This window comes from Salvelinus fontinalis, unplaced genomic scaffold, assembly GCF_029448725.1.
Source record: "Salvelinus fontinalis isolate EN_2023a unplaced genomic scaffold, ASM2944872v1 scaffold_0179, whole genome shotgun sequence".
Lineage (NCBI taxonomy): Eukaryota > Metazoa > Chordata > Actinopteri > Salmoniformes > Salmonidae > Salvelinus > Salvelinus fontinalis.
The window spans coordinates 15,011-32,965 of record NW_026600388.1 but is presented as its reverse complement, the minus strand read 5'-3'; the positions used below and the strand labels follow the sequence as shown (position 1 = coordinate 32,965).

Below are 17,955 nucleotides of genomic sequence, written 5' to 3'. Positions count from 1 at the left end.
GGATGGACCTGAGGGTTTAACATATTCTCATTTTTTGCAATGTTTGGTGAACAGTGTTGTACTTTCATTCCCAATAACACAGCTACGGATGGGAGTCTGACTGTAGCATTGGAGGGACTTCGTACCCTTAATGGTAAGATGAAACAGCATTCTGGAGTGGACACTACTATGTGGGACTCATGGATGGATGCTTTTGGTAAATATAAGACGCTGGTTTCCTCCATCCTAGTATCAATTTCTGTTTTTGCGGCCATTCTTGTACTTTGTGGATGCTGTTGCATTCCATGTGCGCGCACGCTTGCTAGCCGTGTTATAACTGCCGCCATAGACCCTAATCAGGAAAGGGCCCAAATGTTCCCATTGCTTGAGGATGGGGAAGCTGGACCTGTCTATATATTTGAGGACTAAGATACTTTTATGTCACGTCTCTTGTGAGACGTGAAGAGAGGGAATTAAAAATTTGTCTTCTGACAAATTTTATCCCTTAGCTTTGACGTTTTATACTTTTATGTCACGTCTCTTGTGAGACGTGAAGAGAGGGAGTTAAAAATTTGTCTTCTGACAAATTTTATCCTTTAGTTTTGTCTTTTTATATACTTTTATGTCACGTCTCTTGTGAGACGTGAAGAGGGGGATTTGTAAGAAATTGTATTAGATATTGGTAACTTGTTTTAACAACTTCTCAACATTACCTATAAGTTGACACAACATACACACCCCCTCTTTCTCTTGGACATATGCTGGACACATTGGACATATACACGGCACCCACAATTCCCCTCCCCCATGACAATCACACAGACACACCCAACCCATGGTTGGACCTCAGGACAAAGAACTCTCAGGAACCAATGGAACGTGGACACCAGGCCTGATCAGGACTACCCAAGACCCAGATCGACCAATCGGAAGGCCGGACTCGCAGATCTACCTACTTTGCTTGTTGTCTATATAGTACTGTACAATTCTGGAAACTGGCCTCTTTCCCGGACGATTCACTAGGAGTCAGACAGAAAGAGCCTTGCTGCAAGATTTTACTAAGATATCTTTACATGTGATTAAACGGCCTTATTATAAAATTATCCACCTCGTCCTATTGTCTCCTCTTGTTCTCCTGTCAACAGTAAACGTTTTACTAACAAACTTGGAAGCAGAGGATGGTCAAAACATATTTATATTCGGCCCAATAGAAAATTCATCGGACAGGAGACGAGAGGGAGAAATTTATCCAGAGGAGAGGTGACCTTTTCTAGGGAGAATCGCGATTCAACCCACACAGGAAACTGATCAAAGAGCTCGAAACTAAAGAGGTGAGCAGATGCCCGTTTAACCAAAATCTGTATATTGTATTATAGCCAATATCTAAATTCAATGATCAGGAGTACTGTGGTGAGTGTGAATTGTTGCTAAATTTATGTGGAATTGTTTAGAATTTAAGGCATTGTGTACAGATATCTAAGTATTAATAGGTCAAAGACTTATTCACATAGTCTGGCACTACGCGGTATGCTGATCGAGTAGGTGTACAGTGAAGGATAAGCTTTATAACGATTCACATAGTCGGGCCATATTTGACAGTCGATCAGATAGGGGTTACCGTGAAGAATCCACAATTAAAAGATGGGATCCATATAGCCGGGCAGTAGTTAGATTTGGCAAATCAGCTAGGTGTTACCGTGAAGACCCATAAAAAATAAAAATAAAAATATATAACGATTCACACAGTCGGGCCATATTTGACAGTCGATCAGATAGGGGTACCGTGAAGAATCCATAATTAATATAATACGTTTTCAAATAGTCGTGCAGTAGCTATACTTAGCTAGGTGTTACGTGAGAAATCTAATGTGAATTCAAATAGTCGTGCAGTAGCTATACTTAGCTAGGTGTTACGTGAGAAATCTAATGTGATACTGCATGTGTAAGTTGTGTTGTAATTGTATGTGTAAGTTGTGTTGTCGCAATGTGGGGGATTGAACGTTCCACGAGACCAATTGCTACTAACTAGCCATATGCTAGTTGAGGCTGTGCTAAAGTGACCGCCGTGTCGATGTGTATATATTGCTGTGAAGCAACTATTTTCTGCTGATGAGTTGACCGGATTTTTCCCTCTCCTGCTGTTGATAAATCCCTAAGGGTGAGAATCAATTTGAAAATTATTATAGAAGCGCGTGAATTAGTAGTATATTGTCCCCAAAGGAAATTTCTGAAATGTTTTGGCAAAGTATTTAATTAATCGGAAAAAGTTCAAATTAAATCGGAAAAGTTAATAGAAATAATATCTTTCGAATTATATATCATATAATTGCCATTCCAATTATATCAGGAGCGCCTGAATTACTAGTATATTGTCCCCAAAGGAAACTTCTGAAATATTTTGCCAAAGTATTTAATTAATTAAATTAGCGAAAAGCAATAATATTTTTTATTATAAGTACCTAAAACTGTCATTCCAATTATAACAGGAGCGCGTGAATATATTCGTATATTGTTTCAAAGAGATATAGCTGAAATATTGTTGGAAAACGAAAATAATTCATCGAATACACGGCAATAAAATCCTTTGTCCACGCGAGTCGGACACGAGACTGGGGGAGGTTAGGGGAAGAAAAATACATCGCTGGTTTCGATCAGTGACGGGCTAAAGTATACAAAGATAATAATAGACCCAGACATAGCTTAACGACAAAATGACCACGACTATCGTCCCCAAACACAAATTCAACGAATATTTAGATCAGAGAATGAAAGACAGAGCAGGCGGGAAATTACACTACAAACCCGTTAAAAAGATTTGGGAGGAAGTGAGGCTGAGATGGACTCAAACAGGTTTCCTTAGTGGAGTCGCCCCATCAAAAGGGCAACTCCTCATTATGGAGAAAGAATTGGAGGAAGCAGTGAAGCAAGGGATAGAATGTGAAGTGGATAAGAATAAGAGTCACTTATTTAAAAAAGAAGGGACAAAGCAAAGGGAAAAGGCACAGGCTGAGATGAGAATAGGTTTATGGGCAATTGAGGAAATTAGGAAGGCTCTCCCTTACCGGAAACCTGATACGATGGGAGTGGTCACTGGAGCACCAACTGACACCAAAGAGGGCAGGCCCAATAATAATGATGGCCCAACTACCACCACAGCAGCCCCATCGGCCCCAACCCATCTCAGGGGCACTGTGGGGTTAATGGCAATTCCCCAGGCTCAGTTCAACTCCCATGTGCATCACCACATTACCCAATACAATAAGGATAAGGGAGGGGCTGAAACACAAATCCAGTCCCTACAGGTACAACTTTTGAAACTACAATTGAAAGAGGCCCAGAAAGGAGAGAAACCCAAGAAACAGATGGTGGCTGAAGACCAACAAGAAATCTCACAAATCATTGAAAAAACTGTTTCCCGAATGATACAGCAACAACAACTACCCATCTTCACCCAGCAGGGACCACCTATACACCCACCCCAGGAGCAGCCATTCCAACTGCCGTATGCCTACCCGTTTCAGCCATACCCTTCGTCGGAACCACCACTACAACCCTACTACCCACTACCACAATCAAACTATTCACCCACATGGGGACAGCCCCAGAGGTACTCTGGATCTTATGGAAGCTGTCATAATTGTAAACAAGCTGGGCATATGGTGCGACGGTGTCCGCACCCAATAACCCCGGCCCAAAGCCAGTTTCTGGCCAAAAGGGGACGAGGATACGCCCCTAGACCAAGGGGGAGTCAGGCCAATGATGTATCAACCACGTGCGGCCCTTCAACCCGCATACAATCACCCCAATCCAGACCCGAATCAGCAATCACCTCCCCATTTTCAGGGCATGGCTGACGAATATGCCCCATGGCCCTGAAGCTGCTCACCACTAACCTACACTCATCATTGACCTGGACTACTGAAGCATCAAAGGCTTTTGCACTCTTGAAAACAGATCTCTAAGTGGCAGTAGCCCTAACAGCACCTGACTAAAAAAAAAAAAACAAGTTCCATCTGGATGTTTCTGAAAAAGAAGGATTTACATCATCCATCCTTTTCCAGAACCTAGAGGGGGAGAGTAGAGTGTTGATGTATCACTCCTCCAAACTGGGCCACATTGAAGAAGGACAAATCACATGCTCCAGGTATGTGGCTGCAGTGGCAAAAGCTATTGGAAAAACAGCCCACATGATAATGTGCCATCCATTGGAAATCCACACCCACCATGGGGTTGCAGCATATCTGATGAGCAAAGAATTCACGTTCAGCGCTGAAAGGAAAACGAAAATCCAGAATAAATGCACACAATCACACATCACATTTGTCAACACTGACAAAAACATGGCAGACGCACTCAATGCTGAAGGTCTACCCCACTCCTGTGCAGAAAGAGCTGCACAGGAACTGAAACGGAGACCTGACCTGGGGAACGAACCACTCACCAACACACACAGATATGGGGAAAGACAATGTGACAAATGGAAAAAGGTACCTGTTAGTTATGGTAGACAGGTTCTCTAAATGGGTTGAGGCAATACCAACAGCAGGGGAGGATGCAAAATAGGTCATTAAGTGGCTGCAAACCGAACTCATGTGTGTTGTTTAATGACAAACGCTCCATGTACCAATAGGGTCGGATGTGTAAATGTCAACTGATTAATGTGTATTGTGTAATGACAAACGCTCCATGTACCAATAGGGTCGGATGTGTAAATGTCAACTGATTAATGGATGTTGTTTAACCTGTTGGGGATGGGGGCGCTGTTTAGACTACTTATGCTAATTTGGCTAATTTTTTAAACGGCTTCCCACAAAATCCTTGATCGTACAATATGCATATTATTATTATTATTGTATAGAAAACAGTCTATAGTTTCTATAGGAGTTGAAATTTTGTCTCTAAGTGGAACAGAGCCCATTCTACAGCAATTTCCCTGACATGGAGTCAGATTTGAGAAATGTTGGCCACTGTTCTGAAGTCATTTAAAAGGGCACTGTCGTTGCTATGACTATACGGACACTTCTTACGTCTTCCCCTGGATGCCTCTACGTGATGACGATTCCAACGGGGTCGATTGCGCGTTCACAGGCCCTACAAATGAAAAAACCCTGAAGCTAGTCATTCTTTGGGAGCTGCGTCATGAGCCAAGAGGACACCGGCGCGCACTTGTTCCAAGCGTTAGTTTAGCCTGTTATATTTCTCCGGTCATCTTTTCACTCGTTATAGGAGTTAAAAACATCATAAGGTAGTTAATTTAAAGCGTTTTATAGCAATTTATATCCGTTTAGTGCGATTTTGGGACATTTATTTTTGCAACGATGTGAAAAGTTGGGCACGCTTTTCAGTTCATCCCGAACGCAGTTGACATTTCCACATGGCAAGAGGACAGCTTTCCACCAAAAGACGATTTCTCCCAAGAAAGGATCCTTTGCCCAAGATACTGATGGAAGAACAGCTCAAGGTAGGACATTTTTATTATGATAAATCGTGTTTCTGTCGAAACATTTTAGTGGCTTAGGACGCCATGTTTTTTGACGTAGCTTCGCTTGGCGCAAACTGTATTGAAAAGTAAGGATAAATTAAAAAATGTAATAACGCAATTGTATTAAGAATTAAATTGTCTATCAATCCCTGTCCACCCTGTATTTTTTAGTCACCTTTATGAGTATTTATGTATAAGAGTAGATCACTGTCTAAGTGGCGCAAGGACATTTTCTGACCAACTGAGCTACATTTCACATTGTCTAACCATGATTTTGGGGGCTAAATATAAACATTTTCGATCAAACTGTATATGCATGTTGTAATGTGATGTTACAGGAGTGTCATCGGAAGAATTCTGAGAAGGTTAGTGAAAAAATTAATATCTTTTGGCGATGTTGACTTTTATCGCTCACTTTGGCTAGAATCAATGCTGGGCTGCTAATTGCTATGTGCTAAGCTAATATAACGATTTATTGTGTTTTCGCTGTAAGACACTTAGAAAATCTGAAATATTGTCTGTATTCACAGGATCTGTGTCTTTCGATTCGTGTATGCTGTGTATTTTTACGAAATGTTTGATGATTAGTAGTTAGGTAAACACGTTGCTCATTGTAATTATTCTAGTCCATTTGTGATGGTGGGTGCAATTGTAAACTATGAAGTCTACCTGAAATATGCACTTTTTTCTAACAAAACCTATCCCATACCGTAAATATGTTATCAGACTGTCATCTAATGAGTTTTTTTGTTGGTTAGGGGCTATAAATATCTTAGTTTAGCCGAATTGGTGATGGCTACTGGTGTTGGTGGACAAATAAAAGATGGTGGATTATGCTAATGTGTTTTTAGGTAATAGATGTACATCTTTACATATTGTGTCTTCCCTGTAAAACATTTTAAAAATCGGAAATGTTGACTGGATTCACAAGATCTGTGTCTTTCATTAGCTGTATTGGACTTTAATGTGTGAAAGTTAAATATTTAAAAAAAATATTTTTTTTGAATTTCGCGGCACTGGTTTTTCAGTGGGGGGGGGGGGGGGGGGCCGCTAGCGCCACGCTGATCCTAGACAGGTTAATGATGGGGTTAGTGTACAGGCCACAATCTCATAAGTCTCGTGGAACGCGCCAATCAAATGTATGTGCAGGTTTGAAGTTGATTTGGGTTAAAGTCCTGCCCCTGGCATTGCTGGCCATGATAGCCTCTCCAGGTGCAGGCACCCATCTCTCTCCTCATGAGACAATGGCTGGAGGAGTCATGCCGGGTTCACCAAGGAAGGGAGGTCATATGCCCGCCCTTGATGTACAACAAATTGTAATGTTTGATAATTGACGGAACTTTCTGCAGCTCTCTCCACACAGATTCACAAGGTCCAACGGGGAGGCAGAAGGGAGATCTGGCACACGGAAGGTAAAAATTGGTGACTGGGTGGGGTTAATGTCCACAAGAGAAAGTGGCTAGAACCCAGGTGGACTGGACAGTACGAAGTGAGGGAGGTTACTTCACACTCAGTCCAGGTCAAAGGTAAATCAGGCGCACCTTGGCACCACCTCACACATTGCACTCCAGCCCCAATCCCTTCTAGAACACTGACAGAAGTCAGAGCTGATTTAAACAGCTTAAATTCGATTCCAAATGAAGACATTTCTGACTTAGGTGATGCGGAATCAAACTCCGCCTCCCCTGATAAAGGAACCTCGCCCAGTTAGAGGGATATTTCTCCCTCCATGGGCAAGGCTAGGGATATCTGGCCCCTTATTTGTGATATTCCTACTGATATTTGGGGTGTCCCTGGGCACTTTCACATGGTTAACCTGTTGGGGATGGGGGCGCTGTTTAGACTATTTATGCTAATGTGGCTAATTTTTTAAACGGCTTCCCACAAAATCCTTGATCGTACAATATGCATATTATTATTATTATTGGATAGAAAACAGTCTATAGTTTCTATAGGAGTTGAAATTTTGTCTCTAAGTGGAACAGAGCCCATTCTACAGCAATTTCCCTGACATGGAGTCAGATTTGAGAAACGTTGGCCACTTTTCTGAAGTCATTTAAACGGGCACTGTCGTTGCTATGACTATACGGACACTTCTTACGTCTTCCCCTGGATGCCTTTACGTGATGACGATTCCAACGGGCTCGATTGCTCGTTCACAGGCCCTACAAATGAAAAAAACCTTTAGCTAGCAAGTCTTTTCTTGCTGCGTAACGCGCGTGGAAGACACCGACCCTCTCCTGTTCCAAGCATTAGTTTAGCCTGTTATATTTCTCCGGTCATCTTTTCACTCGTTATAGGAGTTACAAACATCACAAAGTAGTTAATTTAAAGCGTTTTATAGCAATTTATATCCGTTTAGTGCGATTTTGGGACATTTATTTTTGCAACGATGTGAAAAGTTGGTCACGCTTTTCAGTTCATCCCGAACGTAGTTGACATTTCCACATGGCAAGAGGACAGCTTTCCACCAAAAGACGATTTCTCCCAAGAAAGGATCCTTTGCCCAAGATACTGATGGAAGAACAGCTCAAGGTAGGACATTTTTATTATGATAAATCGTGTTTCTGTCGAAACATTTTAGTGGCTTAGGACGCCATGTTTTTTGACGTAGCTTCGCTTGGCGCAAACTGTATTGAAAAGTAAGGATAAATTAAAAAATGTAATAACGCAATTGTATTAAGAATTAAATTGTCTATCAATCCCTGTCCACCCTATATTTTTTAGTCACGTTTATGAGTATTTATGTATAAGAGTAGATCACTGTCTAAGTGGCGCAAGGACGTTTTCTTTACCAGCTTGTCTACATTTCACATTGTCTAACCATGATTTTGGTGGCTAAATATAAACATTTTCGATCAAACTGTATATGCATGTTGTAATGTGATGTTACAGGAGTGTCATCGGAAGAATTCTGAGAAGGTTAGTGAAAAAATTAATATCTTTTGGCGATGTTGACTTTTATCGCTCACTTTGGCTAGAATCAATGCTGGGCTGCTAATTGCTATGTGCTAAGCTAATATAACGATTTATTGTGTTTTCGCTGTAAGACACTTAGAAAATCTGAAATATTGTCTGTATTCACAGGATCTGTGTCTTTCGATTCGTGTATGCTGTGTATTTTTACGAAATGTTTGATGATTAGTAGTTAGGTAAACACGTTGCTCATTGTAATTATTCTAGTCCATTTGTGATGGTGGGTGCAATTGTAAACTATGCCATCTACCTGAAATATGCACTTTTTTCTAACAAAACCTATCCCATACCATAAATATGTTATCAGACTGTCATCTAATGAGTTTTTTTGTTGGTTAGGGGCTATAAATATCTTAGTTTAGCCGAATTGGTGATGGCTACTGGTGTTGGTGGACAAATAAAAGATGGTGGAATATGCTAATGTGTTTTTAGGTAATAGATGTACATCTTTACATATTGTGTCTTCCCTGTAAAACATTTTAAAAATCGGAAATGTTGACTGGATTCATAAGATCTGTGTCTTTCATTAGCTGTATTGGACTTTAATGTGTGAAAGTTAAATATTTTAAAAAAATATTTTTTTTGAATTTCGCGGCACTGGTTTTTCAGTGGGGGGGGGGGGGGAGTGCCGCTAGCGGCACGCTGATCCTAGACAGGTTAATAGAATAACTATAACCGGATCCCCATGGATGTATGTCACGGACACTCTAGTCTAACTAGATAATAATAGATTAAAAAATTTAAAAAATTAAAAATTTGGAAAACAATAGTTTAAATAAGGAACTAACATTGCTCAAATTGAGAAGGTTGAATAAGAGTGGGTGGAGAGCTGTGCAGAGAATGGACAGAAGATGGCAGTATTGCAGCACCCAATGGTCTCCCAGCCGACGGGGGGGCCTGGTTGAATGCTGGTGACATAATTTTGTTTTTTGGAGTAAACATTAAGGTTAAGGGTTTCCGTGTACCCAGAGATAAGATATCTTAAAAGAATACACTCATATGGGAATAGGAGTTTTACTTTCTGAGTTTTATTTAGGCAAGGGACTTTGAGAAGATAAAGGGTTCTTTTGGTATGTCTAGATATGGAACACGAATGTAGGTGTAACATTTTGACCTGTTTTCTGTTTCCATTGCATTTTCCGGCGACTTGATCACTCGCGGGGAAATGTAGTGAGAATAATGAGATTGTGTCATTTGGGATACTAGTTTTGAGGTAAATTGATTATAATAGAGTTTATAACTCTTGACCATAAGATAAGCATTTGTATTGGCCATTAGAAGATAGAGATAGGTTAATTAAGGTTATGTTAGGACTTTAAAGATTGACACTATAAGACCTGTTGTTATTTTTAAATCCATGCAGATAAAGTCAAAACAGTGAGACACTTAGTTAATATTGTAAAGGAACACATAGAAAAAGGCAGACAGATGGGTCTACCCCGCACTGTTGAGACCTTGAAGGTTTGAGAGCAGAGTGGGGAGGGTGGACCAGGAAATGAGCAAGGTAGGCTGTGAAATAAGATAGGAGAGAAAGGGGTTAACATATATAAGCAGCACAGATACATTTCAAAGTAGATAAGTCACTTGACAGAGAATTGGAAAAGAATAGATATGAATGTACGCCCAAGGGAGAATTGGATATGCGGGGAATAAAAGGGACGTTCCTAGAATATGATGTACTAAGTTATTATTGAGAGTAGGTAAGGTTGATACCTGGCCAGAGCCAGGTATCAAACGAAGGAGGGTACATTGTGGACTAGGAAAGGATGGGGCCTATTGGATAATAAACGCATTTAAAATTAAACATTTATAGCTAAAAAAAATTAGGCATAGAAGTTAAATTATAATCAGAAAGAACAAATGAGGAAGTGTTTGCTAACCAAACCTGTATGTCCAAGAGTTTATACATTGCAGGTGAATTAAGGGAGAAGGTGAATCACTCGACCTGGGGGCATATCGCACTTGGAGGGTGAGACACACTGACACTGCCAAATGATCACAGAGTTAAGGAGAAGAACCGTTGCTAAATAGAGCTCGGGGATCAACTCCTTAATGAAGAATTCCCTGCCCCCGACCTTTCCTCACTGTGTTCGTTCATAGAAGTGAAAGTGTTGCTTGATCTCTGGCTGATGATGTGTTCTCTGGGAGAGGGTGGGGTTTTACAGGACTGCTTGTAGTCCTGAGCTGTCTGATCAGGATACGATGGGGATGATACCATCGCAGTGCTGCCAGAACCACCACCAGTTCCAACGGACCAGGGTTCAGCCGGCCTCCTCCACCACTTCAAGACCAAGTCCCACGCCATCACCTAAGCTCTCCAACCTGGTACAGATAATAAATATAAAAGACATCTCAGATAGTGAACATTTGGGGACTGAAACTGGTTATGAGGAAAGGGAGAATATGTGGTTGACCTACAAAACACTTAATAGAAAGGACTGTGTCGTATGTGGACATGCCAGACCTATTCTGGCTGCTCACCCATTTGTCCTAAGTAATGGGGAAGGTTGGATGTGCATATTGGAAAAGTTCGAGCCAAATTCAACCCTGTGTAAAACTCTGAGTCTTGTGTTCCCAGTGGTCCCTCCCCAGAAGGTACCGTGGGGAGTTAAGGCATATGGGGGATATAACAGCTGTATCCCTGGCACAGGTAGCGGTATAGACTATGGAAGGCTCCCTGCTACTACCTGCATCACTAATACCACTAGGAACTAGAGGTGTTGCTGATGTATGGTGGATGTGTGGACCTGCCAGGCGGTTGACCCCATTTTTGAAAGGAAATTGTCGTTGCTCATGTGTTTTGGCCAGTCTGATACCACCGTTGCCTATTATTATAGCTAATCAACTTCTGGGAGCTACACAGGACACAGAGGCTTGGGACCAACCCAGGAGACGGCAGAAACGTGACGCTCCTTGGTCCGAGGGTACAGATAACATGCACACCAACCTGTTGGGGGTCCCAATAGGGGTCCCCCACGAATTCCAGACATTAACCAGGAATGATGGCCTGTGGCATCTGATGCCCATCATTGGCCCAGCTATTGTTGATGTTAAAACAAAAGGTCTGGATCAATTATAAACACACCCACACAGGACTTACAGGGATGGCTGAACAATTGGATGCTGCCTCACAAACCAGTAGACACAATAGACTAACACTGGACATAAGTCTGGCCAACCAGGGAGGTGTATGTAAAAAGATTGTAGAACAGTGTTGCACGTTTGTTCCTAACAATACTAGTCCGGATGGGAGCATTTCAAAAGCTCTGAGTGGGTTGGCAAGGTTATCAGTGGAGATGAAGGGTCTTGCAGGTGTGGAGGAGAGTGGACTGTTCCCCTGGCTGGGTGGTTGTTTTGGTAAGTACACTGCAATGATGATTACTGGATTTCTGACACTAGTTGTTGTTTTTCATTTCTGTGTTGCCTGTATCATACCTTGTTTGAAGAAGTTTGTTACAGATGTGTAAGGGGCCTCTAGTATGATACCGTTGCTTGATGCTCCAGTTGGAGAGGCTGATACGAAAACGAGCTTCCGCAGGAGAGTGGGCTGACAGAGGAGGACCCTTGGTTTGCTGTAGTTGATGTTGTTGAATGAATAAAAGGTGATGTTTGTCCTCCCTGTTGTGAAGGTTTGAAGTTCCCGGGTGGCGACGAGCCCACCTGGTACAGGTTGTATAGAGGGATGGACCTGAGGGTTTAACATATTCTCATTTTTTGGTTTACTAATGTGTGGTTGGCCACTCCAGGTGTAGTTATTGGAGTGGTCTCCTTTTTGGTCCTTGCTCATTTACGACTCAACTTACATTGATGCTATTGGTGTCCCTAGGGGGTGCCAGATGAATATAAACTGGTGTACCAAGTGACAGCTGGGTTTGAATCATCATTTTGTTGGTGGTGTACAGTTAATAAAAATGTGGACAGAATTAGCTACATTCATTTTAATGTCCAGAAACTGGGCAATTGGACTCAACAAGGCTTCGAGGCGGTCCATGGACAATTGGCAGCTACGTCCCTGATGGCATTTCAAAATAGAATCGCGGTTGATATGTTATTGGCTGAACGGGGGGGGGGTCTGTGCAATGTTTGGTGAACAGTGTTGTACTTTCATTCCCAATAACACAGCTACGGATGGGAGTCTGACTGTAGCATTGGAGGGACTTCGTACCCTTAATGGTAAGATGAAACAGCATTCTGGAGTGGACACTACTATGTGGGACTCATGGATGGATGCTTTTGGTAAATATAAGACGCTGGTTTCCTCCATCCTAGTATCAATTTCTGTTTTTGCGGCCATTCTTGTACTTTGTGGATGCTGTTGCATTCCATGTGCGCGCACGCTTGCTAGCCGTGTTATAACTGCCGCCATAGACCCTAATCAGGAAAGGGCCCAAATGTTCCCATTGCTTGAGGATGGGGAAGCTGGACCTGTCTATATATTTGAGGACTAAGATACTTTTATGTCATGTCTCTTGTGAGACGTGAAGAGAGGGAATTAAAAATTTGTCTTCTGACAAATTTTATCCCTTAGCTTTGTCTTTTTATACTTTTATGTCACGTCTCTTGTGAGACGTGAAGAGAGGGAATTAAACATTTGTCTTCTGACAAATTTTATCCCTTAGCTTTGACGTTTTATACTTTTATGTCACGTCTCTTGTGAGACGTGAAGAGAGGGAATTAAAAATTTGTCTTCTGACAAATTTTATCCTTTAGTTTTGTCTTTTTATATACTTTTATGTCACGTCTCTTGTGAGACGTGAAGAGGGGGATTTGTAAGAAATTGTATTAGATATTGGTAACTTGTTTTAACAACTTCTCAACATTACCTATAAGTTGACACAACATACACACCCCCTCTTTCTCTTGGACATATGCTGGACACATTGGACATATACACGGCACCCACAATTCCCCTCCCCCATGACAATCACACAGACACAACCAACCCATGGTTGGACCTCAGGACAAAGAACTCTCAGGAACCAATGGAACGTGGACACCAGGCCTGATCAGGACTACCCAAGACCCAGATCGACCAATCGGAAGGCCGGACTCGCAGATCTACCTACTTTGCTTGTTGTCTATATAGTACTGTACAATTCTGGAAACTGGCCTCTTTCCCGGACGATTCACTAGGAGTCAGACAGAAAGAGCCTTGCTGCAAGATTTTACTAAGATATCTTTACATGTGATTAAACGGCCTTATTATAAAATTATCCACCTCGTCCTATTGTCTCCTCTTGTTCTCCTGTCAACAGTAAACGTTTTACTAACACTAACGGTAACCACTTTCTGTTCTGATAATATCATATCACATCGACCTGCGTTAATTGCCGTTTAGGAATGCACTTGCACACAGAGTAGTGAAAAAGTAGTTTATTTTGTTTACTAGATTATATCAGTGAACCACAAGATTCCCATCATGCAACACTGTCGAAAAAAATCACCAATTACTTTTTAATATCTTAACCTATCTGATATCACAAATGTTTGCGATATGACGAAATACAATCACATTCAGACACACACACACACACACACAGACAAATGCATGAAACCAATTGATTTATCATCGATAACATCTCAGATTCCCTTGTGCTTTTGATTTACTCCATAAAAGAAGGGTTGTAATTCCAACATGGAAAACACAGGGCCATCAGACACCAGTCCAGTTCCACTCCTCACCAGCATTATTTCCTTTGATCATTTGAACAGGGCGAGGGAGCACAGAGCACACACAAGCTGCATTCAGTAACAATATTCTTATTTGTCTTATAAATAAAAGGCAGTTGCTCCCTGACAACACAAGGAACTTTGATCGTATTAAAAGGGCAGGGGAGACTAGCCCATAGAGGTTGCATTTAGTCAATTCAGCAACAAATGCTTACTACAAGGCAGTGATGCTGATGAAATAATGCAACACCCCCTAGTGGACAAAAGGCTTACAGCACCTGGTATTCCCAGGCGGTCTCCCATCCAAGTACTAACCAGGCCCGACCCTGCTTAGCTTCCGAGATCAGACGAGATCGGGCGTATTCAGGCTGGTATGGCCGTAAGCAAAGGTCCATCTCTTGGCACACCATATAAAGTCAAAGTGAGTCTGATAAACAGACATTGCATTCTCACCAATTAGATAAGCAGCTTGAACTTTGGCTCACTCAAAAAGTGGAAGAAATTACATATACTGTAGCCATCACTTTGTAGCACAGATAGTTGGATGAAATACAAACAAACCTTGCAAACATTTCTAAGCGAGGGCACAAATTTCAGCCTTGTGGGAAAAAACGGACAAATACATCATCAGCAAAAGTTTCCCATGCAGCTATCCTACTAGCCACAATAAATACACAAAAGCTCTGGATGTTGAAAACCTATTGCATTGTTCTGTGCTAAGGAGGAATGCATGTATGGACAATTTCATATTGGAAGCGCATGACACATCATGACCGGGGGGGGGGGGGGGGGGGGGGGGGGGTTGGAGTGGCTTCCCAACTATCTCCTGATTGAAGTACCAGCGTGGCATAAATACAATGCTGCATTTCGCAACATAATGTTTCGACAAAATGCCAACAATATTTTACAAACAAATGTTTCCACCTTTCGATTGGTCCACAAAGTCTCCTTCACAACTGACTTCAAAGATCTCCATAAGCACAGTCAGTTGACTCAAGTCATCTTTAAGCCTGCCGCCATGCAACGGTTTATCATTAACAAAGACATCAGGGTAAAGCGCAAACGAGCACTACCACAAATTTTGCAATCGAGATTCACACATTTGGAAAATTCGCAAGGGGTCAGCACAGCCAGAGTGCAATGGCTGAGCCCCACACCAGCTGAACCACCTTCTTGATTACAGTATCTCTTTTGCTTAGTGGAGGAAAAGTCTCTCCAGTGCCAACATTTTCCGCTACCGGTAACCACTTTGTGTTCTGATAATATCATATCACATCGACCTGCGTTAAATGCCGTTTAGGAATGCACTTGCACACAGAGTAGTGAAAAAGTAGTTTATTTTGTTTACTAGATTATATCAGTGAACCACTAGATTCCCATCATGCAACACTGTCGAAAAAATCAGCAATTACTTTTTAATATCTTAACCTATCTGATATCAAAAATGTTTGCGATATGACGAAATACAATCACATTCAGACACACACACACACACACACAGACAAATGCATGAAACCAATTGATTTATTATCGATAACATCTCAGATTCCCTTGTGCTTTTGATTTACTCCATAAAAGAAGGGTTGTAATTCCAACATGGAAAACACAGGGCCATCAGACACCAGTCCAGTTCCACTCCTCACCAGCATTATTTCCTTTGATCATTTGAACAGGGCGAGGGAGCACAGAGCACACACAAGCTGCATTCAGTAACAATATTCTTATTTGTCTTATAAATAAAAGGCAGTTGCTCCCTGACAACACAAGGAACTTTGATCGTATTAAAAGGGCAGGGGAGACTAGCCCATAGAGGCTGCATTTAGTCAATTCATCAACAAATGCTTACTACAATGCAGTGTTGCTGATGAAAATAATGCAACACCCCCTAGTGGACAAAAGGCTTACAGCACCTGGTATTCCCAGGCGGTCTCCCATCCAAGTACTAACCAGGCCCGACCCTGCTTAGCTTCCGAGATCAGACGAGATCGGGCGTATTCAGGCTGGTATGGCCATAAACAATGGTGCATCTCTTGGCACACCATATAAAGTCAAAGTGAGTCTGATAAACAGACATTGCATTCTCACCAATTAGATAAGCAGCTTGAACTTTGGCTCACTCAAAAGTGGAAGAAATTACATATACTGTAGCCATCACTTTTTAGCACAGATAGTTGGATGAAATACAAACAAACCTTGCAAATATTTCTAAGCGAGGGCACAAATTTCAGCCTTGTGGGAAAAAACGGACAAATACAATGACTTCTGACAAATACATCATCAGCAAAAGTTTCCCATGCAGCTATCCTACTAGCCACAATAAATACACAAAAGCTCTGGATGTTGAAAACCTATTGCATTGTTCTGTGCTAAGGAGGAATGCATGTATGGACAATTTCATATTGGAAGCGCATGACACATCATGACCGGGGGGGGGGGGGGGGGGTTAGAGTGGCTTCCCAACTATCTCCTGATTGAAGTACCAGCGTGGCATAAATACAATGCTGCATTTCGCAACATAATGTTTCGACAAAATGCCAACAATATTTTACAAACAAATGTTTCCACCTTTCGATTGGTCCACAAAGTCTCCTTCACAACTGACTTCAAAGATCTCCATAAGCACAGTCAGTTGACTCAAGTCATCTTTAAGCCTGCCGCCATGCAACGGTTTATCATTAACAAAGACATCAGGGTAAAGCACAAACGAGCACTACCATAAATTTTGCAATCGAGATTCACACATTTAGAAAATTCGCAAGGGGTCAGCACAGCCAGAGTGCAATGGCTGAGCCCCACACCAGCTGAACCACCTTCTTGATTACAGTATCTCTTTTGCTTAGTGGAGGAAAAGTCTCTCCAGTGCCAACATTTTCCGCTAACGGTAACCACTTTGTGTTCTGATAATATCATATCACATCGACCTGCGTTAAATGCCGTTTAGGAATGCACTTGCACACAGAGTAGTGAAAAAGTAGTTTATTTTGTTTACTAGATTATATCAGTGAACCACTAGATTCCCATCATGCAACACTGTCGAAAAAATCACCAATTACTTTTTAATATCTTAACCTATCTGATATCACAAATGTTTGCGATATGACGAAATACAATCACATTCAGACACACACACACACACACAGACAAATGCATGAAACCAATTGATTTATTATCGATAACATCTCAGATTCCCTTGTGCTTTTGATTTACTCCATAAAAGAAGGGTTGTAATTCCAACATGGAAAACACAGGGCCATCAGACACCAGTCCAGTTCCACTCCTCACCAGCATTATTTCCTTTGATCATTTGAACAGGGCGAGGGAGCACAGAGCACACACAAGCTGCATTCAGTAACAATATTCTTATTTGTCTTATAAATAAAAGGCAGTTGCTCCCTGACAACACAAGGAACTTTGATCGTATTAAAAGGGCAGGGGAGACTAGCCCATAGAGGCTGCATTTAGTCAATTCAGCAACAAATGCTTACTACAAGGCAGTGTTGCTGATGAAATAATGCAACACCCGCTAGTGGACAAAAGGCTTACAGCACCTGGTATTCCCAGGCGGTCTCCCATCCAAGTACTAACCAGGCCCGACCCTGCTTAGCTTCCGAGATCAGACGAGATCGGGCGTATTTTTTTTTTTTTTTTTTTTTTTTTTTATTATAAAAAATGTCAAAGTAATTTACAACCAAATCACATAACCACCAACAATCCTTCAACCAATTTCACTCCCTGTACATCAGAAACAAAACCAATTTTCCAAAACACCAACAACCCATATTACAAAAAAAAACCCAAAATCAACAAAACATTACAACAAATAAAACATAATTACACCATCCTTATTC

General features: G+C 41.5%; 2 non-coding genes and 1 pseudogene across 2 annotated transcripts; all 3 read right to left on the bottom strand.

Moving 5' to 3' along the window:
- Window positions 1–14,373: 14,373 nt before the first annotated feature.
- LOC129844141 (5S ribosomal RNA) lies at window positions 14,374–14,492 on the bottom strand. The gene has a single exon (XR_008757918.1). It is a non-coding gene; the product is annotated as a 5S ribosomal RNA (ribosomal RNA).
- A 667-nt stretch (window positions 14,493–15,159) lies between these two features.
- LOC129844144 (U1 spliceosomal RNA) lies at window positions 15,160–15,309 on the bottom strand (annotated as a pseudogene).
- Window positions 15,310–16,005: 696 nt separating this feature from the next.
- On the bottom strand, window positions 16,006–16,124 carry LOC129844146 (5S ribosomal RNA). Its single transcript, XR_008757920.1, has one exon. It is a non-coding gene; the product is annotated as a 5S ribosomal RNA (ribosomal RNA).
- Window positions 16,125–17,955: the final 1,831 nt, after the last annotated feature.